At 48.2% G+C, this 26,210-nt stretch overlaps 1 protein-coding gene across 3 annotated transcripts in view; it reads right to left on the bottom strand.

The window, feature by feature from the left end:
* Positions 1–26,210, bottom strand: part of LOC135376108 (uncharacterized) — a 114,499-nt gene that overhangs the window by 46,447 nt on the left and 41,842 nt on the right. The window contains exons 5-7 of one of the 3 annotated variants that reach the window (XR_010417544.1): positions 22,274–22,346; positions 21,572–21,619; positions 21,250–21,502 (exon numbers count right to left, since the gene is read on the bottom strand). The exons of 1 other annotated variant lie outside the window; for it this stretch is intronic. The gene's annotated coding sequence lies outside the window, so the exon portion shown is untranslated. Of the gene's footprint in view, positions 1–21,249; positions 21,503–21,571; positions 21,620–22,273; positions 22,347–23,872; positions 23,895–26,210 lie in introns of those variants that run through there. One more of the 3 variants, XR_010417545.1, reaches the window with a different exon arrangement.

The following is a 26,210-nucleotide window of genomic DNA, read 5'->3' as shown; positions in this document are numbered from 1 at the left end:
CCATGGTGCACCTGGTCTTCTTCCCTAATCAGCATGATATTTCTTATTTATTTATTTACTTTATGTAATACTTTTGTTGTGTGTTTCTATTGTACTTTTTCCTATGTGCTACTCACCACTCTGTTATGTACTACGTTCTTGATGTCTTCAATACTTCAAGTACTTCAATAAATAAATAAATAAAGTCACTTAGTTCTGTTTCAATTACATACAGTATAATTGGAACGAGGTCCGGGTAAAAACAACTCTCGAAATGTTTATTGTAGCACTCGTAGTGTCGATCGTCCTAATTGCCAGTGCATGCCTTATGCGCCTTTGAGATGAGCAGTTGTATTTTCTGTGTTTTCTCGAGTAAGCTCAAACCGGTTGAGTGCCAACACACTCTTTCAAAACAAGAAAAGGTAGTTTGCGCAGTAACAACCGTCTAAAGAACGACATGGAGGCGTCTGAGGCTGGTCCAGTGATAAGACTTTCTCACTTCATTGGGGTTGTAACGTGAAAGAACTGATGTTCTGAGGCTGGAACAACACAGAGAGGACAAAGAGATACAAAGCCTCAAATTGCCTAAGAAATTAACGAGAACGATGGAAGCCACTTCAGAGGATAGCCAGCTGTGGGACTCGAACCCACTCGGTAATCCAGAAGATGTGAGTTCGAGTCCTACAGCTGGCTAACTTTTTCAATGGTTTCCATCTTTCATCGTCGTGGTTGTAAGTTACTCCCTCAAAATGTATACAGATCAATATATTGCAGTCAGCTCCCGTGGCACGGAGGGTTAAGATGATCACTTTCCACGCCCAGACTGGGACGTGACACGGGTTCGAACCCCCTCATCGGCTGTGCTGCCTGATGTTCTCCCTGCGTTTTCCGAAGACTTTCCAGACGAATGTCGGCACAGTTCCCCCTGAAGTCGGCCCAGGACACATACTAACCCCCCACTCCTTCCTGCTGTCCTCTCTCCATCTGTCCACATCTGTACGCTGCTCATAGCCACAGTTGCTTCGCGGCGCTGACGCGAAAATAAATAAAAATACATTGCAACTATACAACTACAGGTTGTTCGAACAAAATGGACACTACTTTTTCAGAATATTTTATTAACGTAATTATCTAATTACCCAAGTAATTACACAGATTACACTTCACTTTTATCTAACACAGTAACAACCTAGATGCTGTGCGTGCAAACTAGAGTTTTAAGTATGCAAAAATATGCTAAAAAATATGTACAATCTTGCAGCCATTCGAATGTACACATATCAGGCGAAATTCGACGGAAGAAACAAATGGTTGATTATTTACACTATATGGATTATCTGAATCCCTCGCTGAAAACACGAGGTTCCTTATAGCAACGCGCCCATACTTGACGCATATCTACCGATTAGACCACTGACGCAGTGATTCCTGCTCCTCTAGCGAAAAGAGAGACGGAGCTCATGGAAGTCACGGAGCTAACACATAACAAGGATAAGTCGTGTATGCATTGCTCGAATGCATTCTCGATTCGGAACTACAGCCCGACATTGTACGAACGATTTTCCGAGAAACGCGACTGACGAATGGAGGGTTGACTCTATGCACTTGTATGGTATTTACGTAAAAAAAATCTCTTCACGTTGCGGCTCGAAGAAATGCAGTGGGAGGGCCGGGATGGTCACTTAGTCACTCAAGGCTTACCCGGCACGAGAAAAAAAGAAAAATCTACATTGAATGTATATTGCGTAACGTACGACTTATAACGATGGTGTACGGTAATTGGAAACCCATGGGATAGCGACACCAACGGATACATTCTGCGTGGATCTCGCGCAACGTTTTTATTAAACGCGTTTTGGCGGCTGATGGCGCATGGTGGCGCTGCAGTAGTCTTCTGGCGCGCTATCGCCTGTCGGTATCTCAAACGGCGTACGTAGTCGACGGATTAGGGCCATGCAGTTCCCACTTGGCGACGTCCGACGCGGCGTCGTGAGCCGGCTGTGGAACTAGACGCGCATTTCCGGAGTCGGGAGAGGAGAGACGTCGAGCAAAAAACTGCCATGCCGAACTTCTTTCACGACGTTGGCGAGAACTGCCGAGAACGATATACTGCCGACCAATTAGGTGCCACAGAAAGGTCACGCCTCCTGATTTTTCGTCTGGTTTGGACGACGGAATGCCACTGTGGTGGGAACATGAAAATCGTGAGCGCTGACGGGGCGGCGGAAAGGCGCCTCTACTTCAGCCGCCCGCTCATGACGCCGCGTCGGACATCTCCATGTGAGAACTGGCCCTTAGATTTCTTTTCCTTCTTAAGTTGGGGGAGGGGGGAACACGACTGTCGTAATTGTTATACTGAATCCTAATCGGACCACCGGAGCAGTGAAGTTTCACAGGGTGTGACAGAGGTACTCGTGACAGGGTGTGAACTGTTGACGTCACAACGAGTGCTGAACGGGTGGATCTTCCACGGCTACCCCTTCGCATAGGAGCTGAGAACCCCTGTTTCACAAAACCCTGAACATTCCAAAAGGGATCCTCAATGCAGAGGGGGATCGGACTTGGCCGAAGAAGGGTTACCATAAGAGAGCCACCATCCGCTCGCCATGGAAGGCGTTGCCTTCCGTTGGTTGCTTCATTCCGCTAAACTTGACTTCCTTTTTTTCCTAAATTTGCCGCAGGTCTTAAGTTCGGCATACTATCTGCGCATCTCACACAAATTTGTTCAACAAATAAATAACGAAAGAAATGTTATAAATAAAAATATATAAGTAAACGGATGGGCAATGGATATTTACCACTACATCGCTTGCCCCGTGTCGTGTCGTTCGTACGTGACTTTATCATTACAGAAACTCGACAGACCGAAGCAAAATGGCGGACAGTTAACTGTTTGGATTTTAACTGTTTGGATGTTTAACATTTGGATTTTTGAAAAAAATCTTCCCGGCAAAAGGACCGCAAAGCATACAGATTGCTGTGTCCCTGCGGAATGCTTGCTATGTTCCGTACGACTTATCCCTTATTTATGTTGCAAGTGAGGCTGCTCCATGTCGTGGCTTCAACATTTCATACGCGGTAAACATGATCAACCGTGCCGCTGGAAAGCAAAGGCTTCCCGTCCCGGCACCGAGGAAGATCTTACAGATAAGATATCGCGTACATGCGTTTATCCCAAAAGTACGTGCGGGGCTTGCCTCGCTACCTTCACTGGCCATCCATCCATAGGCCTGATCCTCTGTAGTGTTTGTGGCATCCGACCTGACAGGGTTGCTCGCAAACGGTGCAGCTTCGATTACGCTTTCCCCTACCTGCCCCGCTACGCATTTGGACATAGAAATCTCCCTCCTCAGCCACGTGACGACGTGGATGTGACCCTCTCCTTCCGGCTCCCATGGAAGCGACAATTTAGACGCACCTTTAATATCTAGCCTTCTTGACCGAACATTTCAGCACCCACTGCACTTTTGTGAGCCCAATCACTTTCATAGTCCCTTAGCTTGGGCAGCAGCCCTGATTGAACGCTGCAAGGCAGGATGAGGCAAGGCTTCGGAAACAGCGCCTGCGGAAAGGGGCGTTATACAGTGCAGCTCATCATGCACGAAGGGAGATACCCATACTCACCCCAAGCGACCAGAAGGAACAGAATAATGATGGCCGTCTTCATAATGATTGTCTTCAGAGTCTGCTGTGAGAGGAGGAAATTGGTGATATTACAACCTTTTTCATTTATTTATTTATTCTATGTACTTCAAAGGCCCGGGTACAACATGACGGAGTGGAGCATAGCAGAACAATGGAGACAGATGAACATGAGAAAAAGTCAGGCAAGTGATACATCCCATATAAGATACAATGGGCGAGAATATATGTACGTACAAGGTCACAAGGCACAAACAGCAAAGCACCAAAAGTTATGAGTAAGAAGAGGGTTAACTAGGGTGAGCGGAATAAATCGCGGATTGCTCGCTTAAAAGTCAAATGATCACAAATTGTAGCAATGTCATGAGGAAGATCGTTCCACTAACGTCTAGTTCGAGGAACACAAGGCTCGAAAAAACGCTGAGTATTACATCGGTATCCTCTAACCGGAAACGCATGATTCACACGGTGAGATATATGGCTAGGGGGCAGCAGTATAGAGGAGTAGAGGAAGATATTGTGGAAGGTTTTGTGGGAAAGTAGCAGGGCAGAAATCCTACGACCAAAGGTCAATGTGGTTAAACCGAGCTTCAATTTTATCGCAGAGACACTGCTGTCGGGACGATAGTCACAGGCTATGAACCGGGCGGCCCGGTTTTGAACCTTCTCCAAAGAGTCTATGAGGTACCCCTGATGAGGGTCCCATATCGCCGCCGCATATTCAAGCTTTGGCCTCACTAATGTCGTATAAGCTAACTTTTTCACCGACACTGGGGCCAGCCTCAGAGTCCGCCGAAGGAATTCCAAGGTTCGATTAACGACAGCTATAGTGCGAGAGATGTGATGGGACCAAGAAAGGTTGCTACTTAGATAATCCCGAGGTACTTATATGAGGTTCACAGGTTCAAGCAGAGACGAACCACAAACGTATTGAATTATTGTGGGGTCGACCACGTGAACGACATTGTTTTACATTTATCGGCGTTAATAGGTAACTGCCATGAGGAGCACCAGGAAGCGATCTTATGAAGGTCATCTTGGAGAGCAATTTCTTCTGGCGAACTTGATACATGACGATAAATGACGCTATCATCAGCAAATAGGCGAATACGAGATGTGAATCCAGATGGAAGGTCATTAATGTAAATGAGAAATAACAGGGGGCCAATAACCGAACCCTGAGGGATTCCGGAAGTTACTCGGTCTAATGAAGGCGGGGAATTGTTAACTACCACGAATTGCTTTCTGTTACTTAAAAAGTTCCATATCCATGTAAGAATCCATAAGGTATCCATACCGTCCTGCTCTTCAGTGCCATGCCTCTATCACTCCTGTCACTACTGTCACCCACACGCTCTGCACTTTTTTTTAATTTATTTTATGTATTTATTTAATTACTTACCTCGTATGCTCGACGGCTTTACATGATGTGTTACGGGGCGATACGCATCCTGGTCCTGCTTTCTTGACGCGTCCTTGCAGAGAAGGACAATCACGCCACTCTGCACCGTGGAGCAGAGCGCGCCTCGCGACAAGCATTGATTACATATACGAGTTAAAGCACCGCCAATAACCCTCCAAAGACGTTTGTAGAACTCGACTAGGGGGCCATCGATGCCGGGACACTTCCCGTTCGGTATTGACGAAACAGCAGCAAAAAGTTCATTTCGCGTGAGCGGTCCTGAGTGTGCAAACTCTATTTGTTTCACCGGGAGTGGGCGCTCTGGGCTAACAACCAGCTCGTCGGATGATGGCTCCTGATAAAGGGCCGCGCAATGCTCACGCATTGGAGCTCGAATGTCATCAGGTTGTGTGAGAAGTGAGCCGTCAGCTGACCGGACAACGCCGACATCCGAGGCCGTGTTTCCTGCCAAAGAGCGCCGGAGGAGTAAGCGGGAGCAGTATGCTTCCCGACACCAGCGTTCGACGTTTCGCTGCGCTGCGAAATTGCGTCAGGAGCGCATTCTCATGGCCATCAGGCGCCTCTGCACAATATCAGATTCAGTGTGATGGCTGCGAGAGCCAGGAGTCGTTGCCACGCCGACACCCCTGATTCAAACTGCCACCGTAAGGCACGAGTTCCTAGATGGTGGTGGTGGTAAAAGGACTTGCCGTTGTCGGCCTTACATGGTCGCGTTCCTTGGCATGATCCTAGGCAGAATATTTCACAGAATTGTGCCACCGGCACCAGTTAACTCAGGCGTCGTCGCCATCGCGTTCTGCTATGGGAGCAGCAGTGACTAACATTTTTATTATGAACGCATCCGTCACACCAGCAAAGTTGAATGACTGGCGTTGATGATATGTAACAGTCGCCGGATATGGTGGTAGAATAGCTAAGACCTGCCTGAGTGCATCTTTACACTCCCGGTGCACTCGCGCGCCGTCTACCCCAACATCGAAAGCGATCAGCGGCTACCAGCTTCAAAGCCTCCCAGTGATCGGGCCCAAAATCGGATACGGAACATTGTTCCGACAGCCAATGTTGCATATCTTCTTTAATTTCTTGGTCTTCTAGTAAGGACGCGTTCAATCGCCAAAGGCAGCGACCGGAGCGAAAATTCTTCAGCCCTGACAAAGTTAAAACGACTCCATGATGATCAATGAGGTCCCCGGTCGGTTTCGTGTTGCACCCAGAGACAGAATTCAGCATTCCCGGAGACACATAGAAGCGATCCAGCCGACTGTGGTGGTTCAGTATCTGTCAATTCGTATCTGTCACCATGAACGTGGGACCAGGCGTCAGTTAAAGGGACAATCGCATCCGGGAACGTATGTATGATACCGATAGGGTAATGTTCCTCATCGCTTTAGAGTCAACTTTGCCAAATTTCTCTTCCGAAAACACCTTACATATTAAGTAAACGAGTTTTAAAGGTCCGCATTCCATCTGCAGCCAACACGATGATGACGTAAGCCAGGCGCACGAATGGGAGCGCAGCGCTGGCGATTGTCTCCGAGATCGTCTGCTTGGCGTTAGCACCGCACTATTCTAAGTGAAAAGTCCTCGGTAAATACGCTGACTTTCGCTTACCAGTGTGAGTGCAGACGTAACCATGTTACGTGAAACACGGCGTTACGCTCCTGGCTGTACGAACACGTTCAACGTTAACCAGAAACAACATTTCGCGAGCCGGTAACAGAGAAGACGCCGTCCCCTAGCATTCCGACTCGCCCGCCCGCCTGTCGGTCGGTTGCCAAGGCTACCAAGGTCCCTCCGGCCGCTCCGTGATTGGTATTCTTCATGTCAAAGGGCGCCCAGTGATTGGCCTCGTCCGCGTGACGTTTCCAGAGAGGGAATCCAGGAATGCGTCGTCTGCTCTTGCCAAGTTTTATATCAAACTACACAGGAACGACGCTGCCAATTCGCGTCGGGTTTTCGGCGTTATTATCAGTGATGAACGCGGAGTAAAAAAGCACTACAGTTTCGGAATCGACCGGGACGGATGCGATAGTCCCTTTAAGCCAATGGCGCTTACAAGACGCTCCAATTCTCTGCAGGCCTGCCTACCGCGTTTGCGGTCGATCGTGCAACTAAAATCACCTGCAAGTATCAAGTTTTGGCAGCCAAAAAGAAAAGTGTGTATTGTCATCAAGCAGGAGAGACACCTATGGAGGTAGTCTCCTTTGGAGCAAGTATGAAGTTTTGGCTGTCAAAAAGAAAAGTGTGTATTGTCATCAAGCAGGAGAGACACCTATGGAGTTAGTCCCCTTGGAGCAAGTATGAAGTTTTGGCAGCCAAAACGAAAAGTGTGTATTGTCATCAAGCAGTGGAGACACCTATGGAGGTAGTCCCCTTTGGAGCAAGTATGAAGTTTTGGCAGCCAAAAAGAAAAGTGTGTATTGTCATCAAGCAGTAGAGACACCTATGGAGGTAGTCCCCTTTGGAGCAAGTATGAAGTTTTGGCTGCCAAAAAGAAAAGTGTGTATTGTCATCAAGCAGGAGAGACACCTATGGAGTTAGTCCCCTTGGAGCAAGTATGAAGTTTTGGCAGCCAAAACGAAAAGTGTGTATTGTCATCAAGCAGGAGAGACACCTATGGAGGTAGTCCCCTTTGGAGCAAGTATGAAGTTTTGGCTGCCAAAAAGAAAAGTGTGTATTGTCATCAAGCAGGAGAGACACCTATGGAGTTAGTCCCCTTGGAGCAAGTATGAAGTTTTGGCAGCCAAAACGAAAAGTGCGTATTGTCATCAAGCAGTGGAGACACCTATGGAGGTAGTCCCCTTTGGAGCAAGTATGAAGTTTTGGCAGCCAAAAAGAAAAGTGTGTATTGTCATCAAGCAGGAGAGACACCTATGGAGGTAGTCCCCTTTGGAGCAAGTATGAAGTTTTGGCTGCCAAAAAGAAAAGTGTGTATTGTCATCAAGCAGGAGAGACACCTATGGAGGTAGTCCCCTTTGGAGCAAGTATGAAGTTTTGGCTGCCAAAAAGAAAAGTGTGTATTGTCATCAAGCAGGAGAGACACCTATGGAGGTAGTCCCCTTTGGAGCAAGTATAAAGTTTTGGCAGCCAAAAAGAAAGACCGAGGAAAAGATCTTCCCCGAACAGCACCGCCAAAACGAAAGAATAAAATTCTTTCCCGGAGCAGCACCGCAAGCGGTACTGCCCCGTCGACCTGTTTATCGGCCATACCAGTCAAAGACACGGCCCACCCAGGGGCGGACCGCGGTATCAAGGGGCCCTTCTCCATATACGAAGGACCGGCTCCCTTTCGCCTCCCTCCACCGCGAAAGATCCTGGCCACAAAAGGCGAAAGATCAATGCGCGGATTTGAAGGAAGACCAGAGTACGAAAAGTGTGGAGGTAGTCCCCTTTGGACAGACACTAACTTTACGTTACAGTCCTACAAGCTAGATAACAACACTCTCTAGGGGAGTTTGCTTTTCGTACTGACCATACCAAGCGAACAATCCAAGCACGGGAGAGCCGCTGCGGAGAGCAGTACGGTCCTAGCGGGCTGGCTAGAACATGATTTGCCACCCACCCTGAACGTGGCGGAAAAGGCGAGTAGACGTCAGACAGCGGCGCGAGGACTCCACGAGACCATACAGTGCTTGCTCACGGACAATGTGGCTACGAAGCACTGCCCTGACAGCCTGAAATATAGCTGTGTCTCCGAAGTATGGGCCACTGGAAGCCAGCCGGCAACGACAGATGCAGATTTGAAAGTTGATCTCGGTAATTAATAAAGCCAATTGTTTACGCTGAACGCGCGGAACAGGCAACGGTTCCAGGAACTGTACGGTGGCCCAGGCGACAGTCGACAGCTCAGATATCTGGGTTACTCTACGCCACAGCAAATGAGGAACATGACAACGCCTGAAACAGTGCTCTGCTGTTTCACACATCCCGCAAGACGGGCAACCGTGAGAGCGAGAGATGTGAAAACGGTGTAGTCGCTCACGAAGAGGAAGTACAGCGTGGGCCAACTTCCATTGAAGACTCGCGCGGCGGGCGTCTAGCCAGCCCGCGGTGATTCGACGCCAAGACAGCTTCGTCGGCACCGAAGGAACTGGGGGACCAGACTCCAACTCCCGGATAGCTGTATGAAAACCTCTGACAGCCCATAACTGGATGTCAGCATCCGGAAGCTGCAGTCGCAAACACCGTACAACATCAACACAGCCACTGTAGTGATGAGGCAGAACTTCGGACCTACGCCGAAACCTAAGGCTCTCAACGAACCACCTGCGGTAGCACATCCCAGGGAGTACTGCACTAATGCGCACGCTGGGTGTTCGCTAGTGTGCAATGCCTCGAAATAAACGCGCGACTGAAGTGCAAGGCGCTTGTCGAGCACCACCGGCAAGTCTAAGCCGCCCTGGTCACGTGTACGGTGCAAGCGGGACCTCGCGACGCACTCCACTGAACCGCCCCTGAGGAAACGGAACGCGTGCCTAGTGATGGCAGTACGAATTAGTGCTGGCGGCGTGGCAACAACTCCCAGAAACCACAAGCGACTGTAGTACCAGGTCACTAGCAGATGAGCGCGAAAAGTGATGGGTAAATCAACAAACTTAAGCTGCCGCTGGACAGCACTGCAACGATTAAACACTCGTGGACAATTTACGGTAGATATGCCAGTGCAATCAAAACTAACACCAAGAATTTTGGCTTCTGGCCTCACTGGAACACAGAAAGGAGCACCGCAGGAAGGCTGGAGGTTCAGAAACAGTGCTGCACTTTTTGATCTATTCAGTGTTGCCCCTGAAATGGCTCCGTAATCCCCAAAGGCCTTCAAAACAGTCCCTAGGGAACACTCGCGAGAAAGGATCACAGAGATGTCGTCCGCGAACGCAAAGACAGGTCGGGGGCATCCATTGGGCAGTGGCAATATAACAGGAAGCGAGCACAGTCTCTCGAGTAGAGGGTCGATGGCAATGGCGTACAAGGCGGGAGAGAGAGGACACCCTTGACGGACCCCACAAGTTACGTCAAAGGGGGACGGCAGTCCGCCACCGACAGAGACAACGCTTCTAGCGCCCCTATACAACATTTCCACATACCTGACCCAAGCAACGGCGAACCCATATGACCTTAGCCGAAAGAACAGGTATGCGTGTCGCACACGATCAAATGCCTTGCACTGATCGAATGACGCCAGCACAGCGGGGGCATGACCACTGTTAATCCAGTTTGTATAGCCAACTGTACGATGGGACAAGTGTTAGCTTGCCCACACCACGCTTCAAAAATAGGCCACAAAACAGCAACCGCCTGAGGTCCCTCAGAAGCCTTCATTGAGATCGCAAGCACCACGTGTTTGCAAAGAAACAGATACTAATACAACAGTTAATCCAGTTGTATTGTTGACTGATTAGATGAGTCACAAAATTAGTGAGCCCATCTTATCTTCCTTATCTTTGAGCCTACCACTCCCAATATCCTTTATTTACTGATTTGCTTTATTTTCCCCAACCAAGTCAACAACTGAGGCCAGTTCTAAAACTCTGCACCATTGCTTTTGTACTTGAGTGTAACGCTGTATCGTGTGCTTCAGAAGAGCGTCAATACTCCTGTGCTTTACAGTTAACTCACCCCAAAATTCCGATAGATCTCCTCCTTGTGTTGCGGCCGTTAGCATATTCTAAATTCATTTAACTAATCTGCCAATTTAAATTTCATAATACCCCCCACTACTCTGAACCCTTTACACTGCCACAGTTTCGAGAAGTTTTCTGCTCCTAACCTTAGCCGCTCCCTCCCAAGCCAAGTTCGTACGTAGTAACTGATTATATTTCTCATTCGTTCTTTACCCCAGCAGTCACCACCATGCACCAATCTACACCTGTTTACCCAAGCTTGATATGCGGTTTCGACTGCTACTAACATGTAAAATTTCTGTTGTCTTTTGGTTACTTTCCCAACATGTATTCCAACATCTTCTTCAAAAGTCAAGTTACTTAATCCAAAATATTTCTTAAAACAGGACCACAGGTACACCGGTACATTACACTCGAAGACGGCGTGCCTCACCGTTTCTATTTGACCGCAAATCTCGCAGTTCCTTCAGCGGCTTTTACCCCACAGATAAAACTTGTCCCTCACTGGTATGACCTCATGCGCCATTTTCCACAGGAATGTAACTAAGAATTCTTTTCCAAGCTTCCGCTGTTATTGTAGATGGATATTTCTCTATTTCTTTCCCCCTCAGATCTCTGTATAATTCAGCGACTGAGCTTCCGCTGTACTCTCTGCTCTTGTCTAATCGTTTCAATTGCAGCAAAGTGTGCTTCCCTGCTTCATAAATTGGTGGCTGCCATTCCGACATTGGACTCCTATGATCTATCCCGTGTTGCGAAAATGTCGCGACCATGTGAGTCCGATAGTCCTTTTACCACCACCGTCTAGGAACGCGTGCCTCGCGGTGGCAGTTTGAATCAGTGGTGTCGCCATGGCAACGACTCCTGGGAACCACAAGTCACTGTAGCACCAGACCACTAGCAGGTAAGCGGGAAAGTGATGGGAAAATCAACGAACCTAAAGGGACCATGATGATTCCCGTGAATAGCGAGTACTCCGCAGGACAACCTTCTCATCATCCTTGACTATCGAGTAGACACATCGACCTCTAACTGTATTCAGTACAACTGGGGCGGAGTTATCGGACAAAAATAGCAGGGGGCGTGACTGCTGGATAATTGCCTTTGAAATGGGCTTACGTCATAGCCATCTAATCCTCTCACTCAACTGTGAACGACGAGCAGGACAGACGCCGCGGGACCATGTGGGTGCATGGTTTTGGTTTGGACAACAACGACGTGGTATATCTGCCGTGGAAATCACTCGAAATACGGCGAAAGGCAATTATCAGAAACGGAGGAAGAGATTACGCGACACACACAGCGTCTATGGATCGTTCGGTACTCAGCAGCTCGGGAAAGAGAGTGAATTGGCATCAAATGGAAGGCCGGCCACAGGGGCAGGCTTCCTGTAGCATCTCAAACAGACTCGAACAACATTCTGAATACCAACTCTCGCCCAGCGACTAAGGCTGTTTAGAGATTGCTATACGTGTCCGTTTCGCCATGCAACAGTCCATGACACTGGAAAGCTGCAAGTGGGAGAAGAACACGAGGATGTGGACACTCATAGGTTATCATGGAACTTGCCATTGTCCACCCTGAAGAGGGTGTCAGAGGTCATCCAGCGACGGTAAAACTCAACTGCTCCAAGCACCGCACGCTCCCTGCAAAGAACTTTGCGAATACCGGCGTTAAATAGCAGAATCATCTCCTGCACACTGCGGCTCTGCTGCGCGTGCACTCGTCGATAGCGTGAAATACACACTTGGTAATTGACGATGAAAGATGAAAGTCACTGAAAAGGTTAGCTGGCTGTAGGGATCGAACCCACATCTTCTAGATTACCGGTCCAGGGCTCTACCAATTGAGCTAAGCTAACACGCCTCTCCAGCGACTTTCGTGGTGCGTCATCTGAAGGGACGACAATCCAGCCACTCACTCTCACTCACCCTCCTTTCACTCTTACATTTTTTGCTCACTCATACACACATTCATACGACGGAAATCGACGCAAGCGGCACCTGTTGAACAAGAGAGAAACTGATTTAGGCAATTTGAGGCTTTGTTTGTATCTGTTCCTTCTATGTTGTCCCAGCCTCAGAACATCAGTTTCTCTCTTGGTAATTGATTTCGGCTACCGAGAGCACAAAATGCCGCCTATCCCGCTGCGAGACAGGGAGGGGATACAGACCACGAACTGTGCTCCACTCAACATCCATCATGCTGTAGAGGCCTGCTACACGATGCCACAGGGCACCCGGCAACAAACATAAACTGAAAGCATGTGCTGACTCCCTGTACTCGCAGAAAGGACAGCCGGGTGACGTTATAAGAAAAAGGGAAAAACGCTCACGCAGCGGCAAAACGTCATGCGCTAAGCGCCACTGAAGACTGGCCCGACGGGCGTCCAGCCAGCCAGCAGTGGTCGTACGCCACGCTATGTGGCGCTGAATACGCGTCGAGTTCGGGGGTGGCCGATTAAGCGCAAGAAGTGCCATATAAAGGCGCCGCACAGGCCATGATGTTATATCATCATCAGGGAAAGAAGCTCGCAGGCTGCGCATTGCCACGACGTATGCCTTCAGGTGGGGAGCCACGCACTCTGAGCGCTAGCGAGTGTGTGTCAGCTCAGAAAAAAAAAAAAAAAAAACGAATGTCGGGTCCTAACAGAAAAATCAAGAAAAGATCTTCCCGGAACAGCACCGCAAGCAGTACTGCCCCGACGACCTTGTTATCGGCCGCGCGTTCAAAGAAAACAGAAAAGTCGTATTGCCAACTGTAGGATGGGACAAGCGAAAGCTTGCCCACATCACATTTCAAAAATAGTACTGCTCTCGCCCTAAAACGAAGAGCAGGAAACCAGAAAAGTGTGTATTGTGATCAAGTAGGAGAGCTACCTATGGAGGTAGTCCCCTTTGGACAGACACTAACATTACGAAAAACAGAAAACACGGTAACTGAAAAGGTTTTATTCACAGTGATTACTTAAGTGTCACACATGAAAATCAATCGCCGACTATGTACACGAGGGTGGCATGCCTATGCCTTAAAAACGACCTTTCCCCTTGTGTTCCGTTCCCTTTCTCGGTGCACGTTTGCAAGCACTGAAGTTATGCCATTCTTGCTAGAAAGTTGTTAACAGTTTCACCCGGGAGTTAGCAACCTCGACTATGTTGACACAAGTCCTCGCAGACGAAAATGCTGTCTCACCCGTCATCAGCAACTGTCTTTCGAGGAACTGTTTCACCTCACTTCCAACACAGTCGACCAACATCATCACGGAGCACCACTGCCTGGACTGTATGGTGTCCCTGCATCGGGCCTTCCAAAGAGCTTGTTCTGCAATGGCTGTGAACAGAACCCGAAGCTTGCCTTCTGTTGCACCGTATACGATCTTGTCTGGAGCCCAGCAGGGAGCCGCAAGCGATATTTTCGAGATAGTATTGACCATACTCTGCGGGCAACAGGGCATTCACGGAAAACATGCACTGCGGATTCTTCTTTTCGGCATCGCACGCAGGTGGATGTTCGAGAGACTCCCCAACGGCTCGGCCGATCCCGCGTTGGTAGTGCATCCCAGGCAGTGCGCCATCGCAGATCTTGAACAGAACTTGGTAGCCATAGCGGCGCGACGGCGTCCCAGCGGTATCCGAGACGGGGATCGTCTTGAATGTGGGCCATAACAAGCATCTCTGATATTTTTCTTGGAGGCGTTCCTTTGGCATCGACGCCTTCTAGTCCTTGTATTGTGGAGTAGTGACCGAGGATAACGGCGTAATGAGCAGCCGGAGTTTCCGCTTTAGAAGACATGTTCAATGAAGACCGAGGTAAGACAGCTCTGCCGAGGGGCCCCATCCAGTATGCCATTAATCTTCCAGCCGGATGATCAGGTGCATCTGCTATACGCAACACCTGTCGCAGTGCTAGGGTTTTAGCCACTGTACCTATTTCGGGTAAATCCCATCCACCCCGCAAAGTTGGACAATGAAGATATTGGCGTGCGACGTAATGTGTCTTACCACTCCAGAAGAATTTGATGAGGGCTGAATGCAGTGAACGAACAACAGAGCAAGGGGGAACGCTCACGTGTGACAGGTGCCACAGTCGCGCCGTGAAGACTCCTCGTATCAGGTATGCCTTCTCTCTGTAGGAGAGTGCGAACGTGTTCGCCTTGGCTATCTCTTTCTGTATTTCCAGGGTTGCTTGTGTCCAGGTTGACCGTGATAATCCCTTAGCTGTAAAGAGAACGCCTAAGATGCGAAGTGTAGGGCACACGGCAAAATCTAGTTGATTCAGGCTAAAACTACCTAACAAGAGGAGCTTGCTCTTGTCTTTGTTCAAGCTTGCACCAGAATACAAAGCGTACTGATCAAACAAGTCCAAGATGTGCATGAGTGAGTCCGGGTCGTGTATGAAACATGTGATGTCATCAGCATAAGCTGTCACCTTCCAAGCACCAGAACCAGGGAGGGGCAACCCATTCACTCTGTTACATGAGATAATACTGCGAAGAAACGGATCCAAACTGATAACAAATAGCAGAGGTGACAGTGGGCAGCCTTGTCTAACACCGCGCTCTATATGAAAGGTTCCACCAATGGCATTGCTGAACAGTAGAGTACTTGTTTGCTGGTTGTATGCAGTTTTGATCCACTGGGAAAACTCTGGCGGAAGTCCATACGCGTCAAGGAGGCAAAACAGATAAGAATGCGCTACCCTGTCAAACGCCTTCGACTGATCCAGAGACAAAAGTGCTCCACTTGAACGACGAAATTCTGTGTATTGTATCATGTCCCGAATGCCGGAGAGTGCTGTGTACATACTTCGACCTTGCACACTGCACACTTGGGCTGGATGTACAATGCTCTCCATCACACTGTTTAGTCTTGCTGTCAGGACGGCCATGACGATCTTGTAGTCACTATTCAGTAGAGAAATTGGGCGCCATGTTGACGGATCACTGGGGTTACTGTTGTCTTTAGGAATCATGACAACGTAACTGGCCATGAATTCGGGGTTCCATGAGGAGGTGGTTAGTATCCACTGAAGATATCTGTGAAAGTAATTGCGGAGTGCAGGCCAAAACATTTTGTAGAAGGCATTCGGTAACTCATCCGGTCCTGGAGAAGATCCGCTGTTCAGCTTCTTCACTGCGTTATCAATTTCTTCTTTAGTCACAGAAGATATCAACAAGGAGCGTTCCTCGTTTGAGAGTTTGGGCAGGGACTGCAGTACTTGGGCAGGGACCTCTGCAGTTGCCTCAGAGCAAAACTGTCGAGAAAAGAACTGTTGGAAAGCTTGGCGGTCTGTTCTTGACTGAGTGATGTACTCAGCAGCTGTAGTTGCCTCCGGATCGATAAATCGCCTGGAACGCAGATAGCGCAAGGAACTGGCCCTGCAACAGACCGAGACCGGAAAAATTCTAGTCGCGCTGCCATAGTGCTAGACTTCAAAAGAGCCATTCGTTCTGCCTCCAGGCAGTCAAGGTATGTCTTTGCTTTCGAACAGAGCACACTGGAACGTCGAGCTATGCGTATCTTCTTTCTCAGAACAGTTAGTTGGTTTTTACGCTGGCGAGCCTTCGACCGACCCATTGCTGTGAAGAGGAGACGGAGATATTTCTTGATCTTGGACCAACCCTCGAATGTCGTCTCTGTTCCAAGTAGTCTTTCAGACAAGAATTCGTTCACTGTCGTTATCGTATCTTCGTCGCATAAAGCAGCGTGAGACAATCTCCACGGTCGATGAATTCGCTCTGCTCTTTGAGGTACACGTAGCGTCATCACGACGGCTCGGTGATCTGACACATACCTTCCACTTTGGGAAACCTCAAATACATCACACCTCCGCACATAGTTTGTGTATTCTTGTGGTACGTAAAATCGATCCAAGCGCGAGCTGCTTTGTCCTCGGTGCCAGGTGTACACGAATTCGTTACCGCGTGTTAGTTCCCACGCGTCTTGTAATTGGAATTGCTGTACAATTCTGAGTAACTCTCGACCATTCCACACCGGTCGTCCAGCACCAGGCCCTCGGACATCTCTCACACCGTTCAAGACGCAGTTGAAGTCTCTCACAAGAAAAGTAGAAGATGGGCTTAACAGGTGAACATCAAGATCAGCGAAAAATGCATTTGTGGAGTTCATCTGAGCAGGGGCATACACATTAACTATGCGAAGTCTGTTCCCCGCAATGTTTATGTCCACAGCGATGACGCGGCCCTCACTGTCTGGAGTCGAGAAAGCGCCAGATAACACACCAGTAAAGCGAGTGGATGCTAGGCTAAAAAAACAGTTCACGCGGAAACGTTGTCTGAACGATTCTACTTCTTGCACCGTGGTAAAATTAGTTTCTTGCAAAAGCAGAATGTCTACTCTGGCAGCTGCGGCGAAATTAATTACTTCTGCTTGCTTATCGGGATTTCGAAATCCCTGTACGTTGAGAGTGCATACTCGCAAATCCATTGTTAGAAAGAGGAGTACGAGCTGCACAGCAAGTCGCCAGTTGTTATGACCCATATTACGAATACTCTAGTCAGACGAGGTGTCGGAATCTCCAAAAAGATCTCGCTTCAGTTCGCGATGTAAGTCGCTCGCCAGCTTGGCTCTCTTCTTTGTTGGAACAGAGCCTTCGCTCGACGTCGTTGTAGCATGTTGGTGTTTCCCTGATGTAGTTAGGTCATTGCTTGTAGAACTCTCGCTGTCGCTTATCAAGTGTGTCCCAGCATTCATGTGCTGTGTTGAAGATGGCTGATGTGTCGCAGCATCACTCTTCACATCAGAAGTTGCGGAGTAGCTGTCGCTTCCCACCTCTGTGTCTTCATCCATGGATGATGGAGATGCATCTTGGGTCGCTTCAGGCTTAGCGTAGCAAGTAATATTGGACGGCACGGTCTCACTCGGAGGGGATTCCGCACCATTCAGCAGTTGCTCACGTGGCATATTATCGCAAGAAAAGCTTTCACGTTCATTCATTGGGACGTCGCCTTGTTGGTCAGTTTGGAGAGTTGGTACCACAGTGGTGACTTCGCTGGTCGGCCCAAGCGGAGCTGGGTCAACGTTTGCTGTCGTGGGCGTCGGTTTTGGTGGTCGGATAATGTCAGCGAACGTGCGCTTGCGGATACAATCAGCCGTAGCGTGGTTGCCTTTGCATCGATGACACTGCGAGGTGCATTCTTCTGCTTGATGGCCAGATCTTGAGCAACGTGAACAAAACGGCGTAGTACAGGCGGCCCGGTAGTGACCTTCGCGCTTGCACTTGCTGCAAACACGGCGCACTCCTGGATAGTCGCAGTTGACACGGTGACCAAGAACCCTAATGAAGTTTGGGACTGGGTTATTTTCGTTCATTTTCATACATGCAACTCTGTGTCCATTTTTGATCGTTGTCCTGTCTTTGGAATACATCTTCTCCAACTTTTCGACTTTTCCAAACGGAGCGAGGGCACGAAGGAGGTATTCATCCGGGACGTACGGGGGTAGATACATACAAGTCACACGGAGGAAGTCAAGCTTGTAACTGTTACCGCGGCGATCACCGCAAACGCGAGATCCGAGTTTGGCGACTGTTACATAACCTCAGCGCCAGTCGTTCAACTTTACTGGTGTGGCGGATGCGTTTATAATTAAAAATGTTCGTCACGGGTGCTCCCCTAGCTGAAGGCGATGACGACGACGCATGAAGTTAACTGGTGCCGGTGACACAATTCTGTGAAATATTCTGCCTAGGATCACACCTAGGAAGGAACGCGACCATGTGAGGGCGACAACGGCAAGCCCTTTTACAACCACCATCTAGGAACGCGTGCCTTACGGTAGCAGTTTGAATCAGTGATGTCGGCGTGACCACCACTCCTAGGAACCACAAGACACTGTAGTACCAGGCCACTACCAGGTAAGCGGGAAATTGATGGGAAAATCAATTAACTTAAAGGGACCATGACGATTTCCGTGAATAGCGAATACTCTGCAGGACAACGTTCTCACGATGCTTTACTATCGAATAGATACATCGACCTCTAACTGTATTCAGTTCAACTGGGGCAGAGTTATCGGGCAAAAATAGCAGGGCGTGACTGCTGGATAATTGGCTTTGAAAAGGGCTTACGTCATAGCTATCCAATTCTCTGAGCCAACTGTGAACGACGAGGATGACCGCGGGACCATGTGGGTGCATGGTTTTGGTTTGGACAACAACGACGTGGTATATCTGCCGTCGAAATCACTCGAAATACGGCGAAAGGCAAATATCAGAAACGGAGGAAGAGACTATGCGACACACACAGCGTCTATGAATCGTTCGGTACTACGATCACTGTGAGGCAGTTGTGTGTTGTATGAGAGACTAAATGAGGTTGTGATGTTTGTTACATGAGACAGCGCTGGCTTAATTAATGAGTAAATGTTCCCGTGACTGACGCTTCAGGTACAGTTGAGAAACGTTCGTTACGGCAGTTACAACTAGTCCCGCCTTCCGAGGAGAAGGGGTTTCTTGAGAAACGGTGCAATGATACAGCCGCCGATGGGGCTGTCCGACGTTCTATCGCTGGTGTCCTCAGTCTCGGGGGAACGCTTTTTATGCGAGGGAGTAACTGGACACCACAACTACTCCCCTCTTACTTGACGTTATTGGATTATCCTCAGATCTGTGCAGTGATTGGCCTTGCGTGTGTCGCGTGGTGAAGCTGTATCCGGATTGTCCTCAATAATGACTCCTCAGTTGTATAATTCGTATTTGCTAATATTTTCAGCTCAACGTAATACATTTACTCGAAATAAATCAGACCTGTTAACTGCATCGCCTCTGTTAGGGATGCACTCGCAGATGACGACGCAGGAAGGAGTTGACAGTGTGTCGCAGGTAGTAGTCATCCATTTTGTCCCACGCCTTCGTCGAATGAGACTCGAAGGAGTCTGCAGTCAGGAGTACAACGTGTCCGTGCTTATTATACTCCGCAGATAAGTGTGATTGAGATGAGGACTGTATGGGGATCACTCCTGTGCCGAGATGAAATCACTGAGACTTCCACTGCTCCAGCCGCGCACCATCGTTGCTTCGTGAGCTAGCGCCGAGCGTCGTTGAAACACGTATGGTTCGTTACCGAAAATGGAAATTGATCCGAGGGACCAAATGCTTCTTTAGGATGTCGTTCATGTCATTGTCCTGGTGGATCTTTACTCCTGGACCCACGAGCTCTCCAGCACATCTGACGCTTCTATTCCATCATCGCCGATCAGGACTCGAGTTCCAGTTGAGTTTCAGGCGTCTACATCTCTTTAACGCTGGGGCAGTATCCATGGAGGAAGGAAATGCAAGGAGCGGCACTTCCCTCCAGACTTGCGTAGCTGCTTCCTAGCGGTCGCTCGGGTCAAAATCGCCATTACGTCCTGTCCACCACGTGATCCTCTCTAAAGTTTCGGTTTTGCGAGACTTTGTTTCTCGCGCTGCTCTCCGTGTGATTTCGCTTTTCGAAAGTAATTTATTGTGGAAATGTGAGCACCTTCGTAGAAACGACGTATCCTAATGTGTTTCTGTCCCCGCTGCGGCTCTCGCCGAACAGAAAGCAGCTCTGTCACGGGAACACGTTTTATTCGTAAGTACACGATCAGTTATTTTAGTCTCCTGTGTGTGATCGAGTCATGTTGAATCGGGACCTGGCACTGTGCCGCAGATTCATTTCGTATCCTCTGTTGTTGTACAGCTTTGTGGCAAAAGTTTACGGAACAGGCGCCTGCCCATTTCTTCATAGGAGCAGCCCCATGTGGGCTATGACGAAGAGATCGAATAAGAAACGGGTGGCCGGCTATTCCTTCCATCTCTCAGTATGTGTGCCTACTCCAGCTTGCTGCTAGGTTGTCGCTCCATTGGAGAAATGCTGCACACCGGTGTTCCGTAAACTTTTGTCCCAAGCTGTAGGAATCTTGATTAATGGTGTGCTGGGTCGTTAGTTATACGTGTGATAGTGGGTCAGTTTGTGTGGAGCCTTTCAGAGCCTTTTGTGTATTTCAGACGTCGTGGAGATGGTCAGTTCATGTAGAATATGCAACCGTCTAGACTGACGTACCAAGGGTAGGTTAGGAGAGCCTTCTATATTTTTCATGCGTTGTAGAGTGGGTCACTTCACGTTGTGATATACACCCGTTGAGACTGACCAAGTTTAGGCCTCTACACCCTGTTACGTATTTCACACTTGGGGTGGGTCGGTTCATGTAGAACATGCACCCGTCGAGACTGGCCAGGGTCAGGTAAGGACTGCCTTTTATGAATTTTTTACACTTTGGCGAGTGGGTCAGTTTATGTATGGATATGAACACGTAGAGACTGACCAAGGTTAGGTCAGGTGAAGATTTTCCTGACCTTACCTTGGTCAGTCTCTACGTGTTCGAGTAAATGTATACGATAATCCTTAGAAAAAGGATCCACTCTTCTGTGAACCGATAAATGTATCGTTCGGCAAAATGGTTGATGGCGAGAGTGTTACGCAGTTAAGTTGGGGTTTCAGACTGCATGTGTTGTTATCGCTGCACGGCGTGCAAGCGCACGGGATCCAATGTAAATGCAGTCGTAGAGAAAATCGAAATCGAAATAAACGAACGCAACGTCTGCTGCTTAGTACAGTTTATTGCCCTCAAAAGTTCCCGCCGCCCATGATCATGTTGGTGAAAGAGAATACCAGGGACTCTTATTTCATATACGTGCAATTGGTCGTTTCGTTGTTAAGGGTTGCTGGTCAGCCATGTTTTTCATCCACCGAGAAGGAAGCATGTGTTACACCCGCTGTACTTTGTGCAAAGGGCGTTATTAGGGCATGTTTTACCCTGAACACAAGCGCAGACACCGAAGTCACCGTCACGACCTGCAAAGGGAAACGTCCTCACAATGATGGCTATACGGTAACATCGTTAATAATTCCAAAGGTCCTTACGTTCAAGCTCGTGTCCTTCAGGTGCAGCTTCACTGGCGACAAATACACCTTAAAAAGAAAGGGAAATTTTTGAGTTTCTCGTACTCTCAAGTTCCCCGCAACTTGGCTCGCACCAGGTGAGCTGTTGCGTCAGGCGCTTTCGACAGCTTGTTACGCGTCCTGGGCACCTGTTCACGTGACTACCTCATCTCTCTAAACGTGTTACCGAATGACGAGGAAAGCCTTCGTGTAGAAAACTTTCTGCTGTCTTAGGGCGAAGGACATGTTCAAGGAAAAAGGAAAGGATAGGGGGGGGGGGTGTATATCGGTGTTTTTCAGTCAGTTCGCCATACTTTTCAACCTAACTAAAGCTGAATTATCCTGGAGCGATCCGCTAGGGGTAAAAGACGGGGACAAAAACCGTAGTTCGGACCCGCTATAACATATCATCGCTGTGATGTATCTAAACCAGAATCCTAAGGGCACCCTCTGTAGGGGATACACACGTCGAAAATGTAGGGGGCGTCACAGAACATTTGGGGAGTTTTAGGGGGTGCAGAGGGTCTGGATAAATTACTGGTTCTTGTACTATCCTAGGACATCCCCACATAGTAGACATGGTAGAATAATTGTCGGTTGCAAACTACCGCAGCTCTCGAAGTGGAACTTTTGGTTTGATCAAACTTTCACAACATCCTATATTAGATCCTATATTAGTATTACCAAAGAGGAGGACGAAGACAACAGCGAAACGTAGAGGCGTCATTGTGTCCACGAAGAGATAGTTGAAACTTTCCTGGAGAAAGAGAATAAAAGAGCTCGTTTGTTTGAAGTCCTCAGAAATAGTTTCGGTAGAAACCTCGCTTCCTCCGTGTGAAAGTGAAAAATGATTAAAGAAATGATGAACACGTTTGTGTTTGTCCTTCTAGACATGTGTTCCAGCCTCAGAACATGAACTGTCTCGTGTGAAAAATGAGTTGCGAGTTTAGCATTTAAGGTTAGGCTTCTAAAACTTTGACGTTGACGCTGAAAATACGCTTTTCTGACGATAAATGGATACTATTACCGTGTATTCACACGAGCGACATTCCCCCAGAAGCGGAAGATGCAAAAACTGTCGTAGCTTTCTGCTGCCGCGTGAGCGCGAGTGCTCAACGTCGTGCCTTCACGTACACTGCTAACCGTGGGGAATATCCTGCTACGCAGTCTGTGCTGCCACTTACAAGGCACGGGTTTCGTTTCTTTGCTCTGTATTCTTAGCGTGTGAATTTCTTGTACTCAAACCAAATGATATCAGTCGAAATATACACGGGGGGGGGGGGCAGATTGGAGGGAACCATAACATGCCACCCATCTCGAAGCGGGATCCCCGGTGTTGATACAATTCGAAGAACCCCTGTCTGACTCCACAGGCCATAACCACAACAAGTGTCGGGTTTAACTCGGTTGCGTTACAGCGGTCTGGCTGGACGATGTGGGTGGCTTCGGTGTGTTTGTGGTTCGCTCCGTTTTCTTTTCTTTCCGTTTGTGTACAACGCTTTGGATCTCTGTACCACGTGACCTTTCTTCTCTCCCTTGTGTCTTATGTAGACCAACTGTTGAGCTCTCGCTCTCGTCTGTCTGAACATGTAACTCAAGGTGAAATACAGGAACGTTTTTTCACCTCTCCACGAGCTTTATCTATCTGACGAGTCAGTTTTCTTAATCATTCTGATGAGGTCAGAATACAGTCACAAGATATTCCGTAGCAGACGACAGGCAAACACGCTGATGGTGTCGTCTGCTAAACACGCTGATGGTGTTGTCTGCTAAACACGCTGATGGTGTCGTCTGCTAAACGCGCACTACGCCACTCCCGATATATTCCGCACCGTGTGAATGCTCAACACGGGACGAAAATTCTGCTCTGTGAGCAGTGTTTTCGCTTTTTCTTCCACTGGAATATTCCGTGAGGATGTCGCTCGTGTGAATACACGATTACAGGAGTCTTTTTTTCCAACGCCCTCGTTTTTCAGTCATCTTTGAGTCGAGATATTTTGAGAGAGGAACAGACCGACGTCTTATCATATCACAAACGTGGTATGGTTAGAACTGCCAAAGGAGACGTGGTTATGAAGTGATTAGATGTATTCAATTGCATTATACCACATAATAGCCAACGCAAAGCACTGCAAACAGAGAACCATGCTAGTACAGTACAGGAAGTAATAAAGAGCGGTTATCTCTCAAAGAAGTGCTTACCTGTATAGAAATGATATTTCAGATGTGTGTACACTATCGGAACTGCCTGACTTTTATAGGACATTCCATACAGGTGTACGTGATTCCATTGTCCTTCATAAATCTCTGTATCAATGAGATTTCTTAAAAGTCCTCGACAAGAATTGACTTTCCAGTAAGTACCTTGTACATGGCATTTCCTTTGCAAGCACGCGTTCACGGCCATATGTGCACGTGGGATATCAAAAATAAAACAAAATTCGACATCAACCGTAAATAAGATGACAAGGTTATGGCATGAACGAGACAGGGATTCAGATTATACAGCGCGTGGAAATTGTTGCGTGGTGCATTGATTCGCTGAATACGCAGTTAACACGTACTGCTCGCGACACGGCTGTCTGAAATCTCCAGCCTGTGGCTGAGCGGTGCCCTATCGGCGGTGTCGCACACGAAGGAACTATACCAATACAGTCTCCCAGGGGAGGCCGCTATACCTCTCTCTCACTCTCTTGCTAGCAGACGACACCCAGGTATCCGAGGGTTACCTCTACCGACAGGTGGCGACTGAGCGCGGCCTCCCCTCGGAGTCGGCATTGGTATAGTTCCTTCGAGCGCGATACCGCCGATAGGGGACCGCTCCGCCAAAGGGCTGGAGATTTCAGACAGCGGTGTCGCGAGCAGTACAAGGGGATGTATTTATTAGAACAAAAAAAAAGGTTGAAACACAGCATGTTATATCAGACAGAAGAAAAAAAAGACGCGTGTTGCTTACTACGTATTCCAAGGAGAAGAAGAAGAAGCAGAAAGAAACAAAGATAACAAAGTGTAAAATACGAAGCGACGCCGTGCACAACTATGCGGTAACCTCATAACTGCGGTTTCTCGTTTCCTGTTGTTTTACTTTCCGATGCATTCCCCATTCAAATCAGGGAGAAGAAAGAAAAAAGGATGTGAAAAGGGGGTAACTTCTACAGTTGACACAGACGTCGACATGGCGTCTAATAAAGGGTGTAAAAAGTGGTGGTAAATGAAATCATCATTTATCCAAATTGCTACAGAAAGGCGTACGCCCCCGTGGCTGACCGAATCAGAAGCGGGAAAACGTGATACGCGTTGAAGTTCTGTTTTGAGAGTGAGGAATCAGCAAGAACTTTACATCTTTTAGTCACAACATATAGTGACAACCATTAACAGGTGTAACTGATCCACCCATTTTTCTAAGAGTGTAGGCAGACAAATTAACGGTCTCCCTTGTGGTGCAACGAGAGATAACATATCAACGTGGAACAAAATGCTGGGATAATTTTAAATTCGGGGTTTACGGTTTTCACGTTCGGGTCAAATGTAGGAGCATAACTGCAATGAGTTATCATGTAATGCTAGAGGAGAGGACAACGCGCTTTGGAGTTTGGCCTAAGAACAACTATTTTGGTGACACAATGCGTTTTGGTCAGATTCCTTCCCTGAAATCAGACAACTTTCTCAAGGGACTGCACCGCTCATACGGTGTATCTCCCTGGACACAGACAAAAGCTCACCGGACAAACGCTTACGCTCGTAACTTTCAAGGCGAACATAAGGTCACCGTTTTACTTGCTTCTTGTTTTCCAGCTGCTTTATTTATACATTGGCCACTAATAAAAATATTTAAACTTTTGCAGCACTTTTGCAAAAGGCTCCCCACAGGGGAGCCTTTTACGTATTTGATGGGTGTCGGACCAGTATGTTCATGTAGAATATGCACCCCTCGGGACTGACCAAGGTTAAGTCAGGAGAGCCTGCTTTGTATTTCAATTGTTGGGGAGTGTATCAGTTTATGTAGAATATGCACCCGTTGAGACTGACCAAGGTTATGTTAGGGGAGCCTTTTACGTCTGTGACAGCATTGGGGCCCGGTGTGAAGAAGGACGACGAAGGGGAAGGAGGAGGAAGGAAGACGATGAAGAGTATATGATGATCATTATTGTGCGAGCTACTAAAGGCTGAGGTGGTCAAAATAAAACCTCTGGTAAAGTCTACTACGTGACATCGTCTTTGATGGTGTGTGGAGCGGGTCAGTTCATGTAGAATATGCACCCCTCGGGACTGAGCAAGGTTAAGTCAGGAGAGCCTGCTTTGTATTTCAATTGTTGGGGAGTGTATCAGTTTATGTAGAATATGCACCCGTTGAGACTGACCAAGGTTATGTTAGGGGAGCCTTTTACGTCTGTGACAGCATTGGGGCCCGGTGTGAAGAAGGACGACGAAGGGGAAGGAGGAGGAAGGAAGACGATGAAGAGTATATGATGATCATTATTGTGCGAGCTACTAAAGGCTGAGGTGGTCAAAATAAAACCTCTGGTAAAGTCTACTACGTGACATCGTCTTTGATGGTGTGTGGAGCGGGTCAGTTCATGTAGAATATGCACCGCTCGGGACTGAGCAAGGTTAAGTCAGG

This window comes from Ornithodoros turicata, unplaced genomic scaffold, assembly GCF_037126465.1.
Source record: "Ornithodoros turicata isolate Travis unplaced genomic scaffold, ASM3712646v1 ctg00001033.1, whole genome shotgun sequence".
NCBI lineage: Eukaryota > Metazoa > Arthropoda > Arachnida > Ixodida > Argasidae > Ornithodoros > Ornithodoros turicata.
This window is presented reverse-complemented; position numbering and strand designations above follow the sequence as displayed.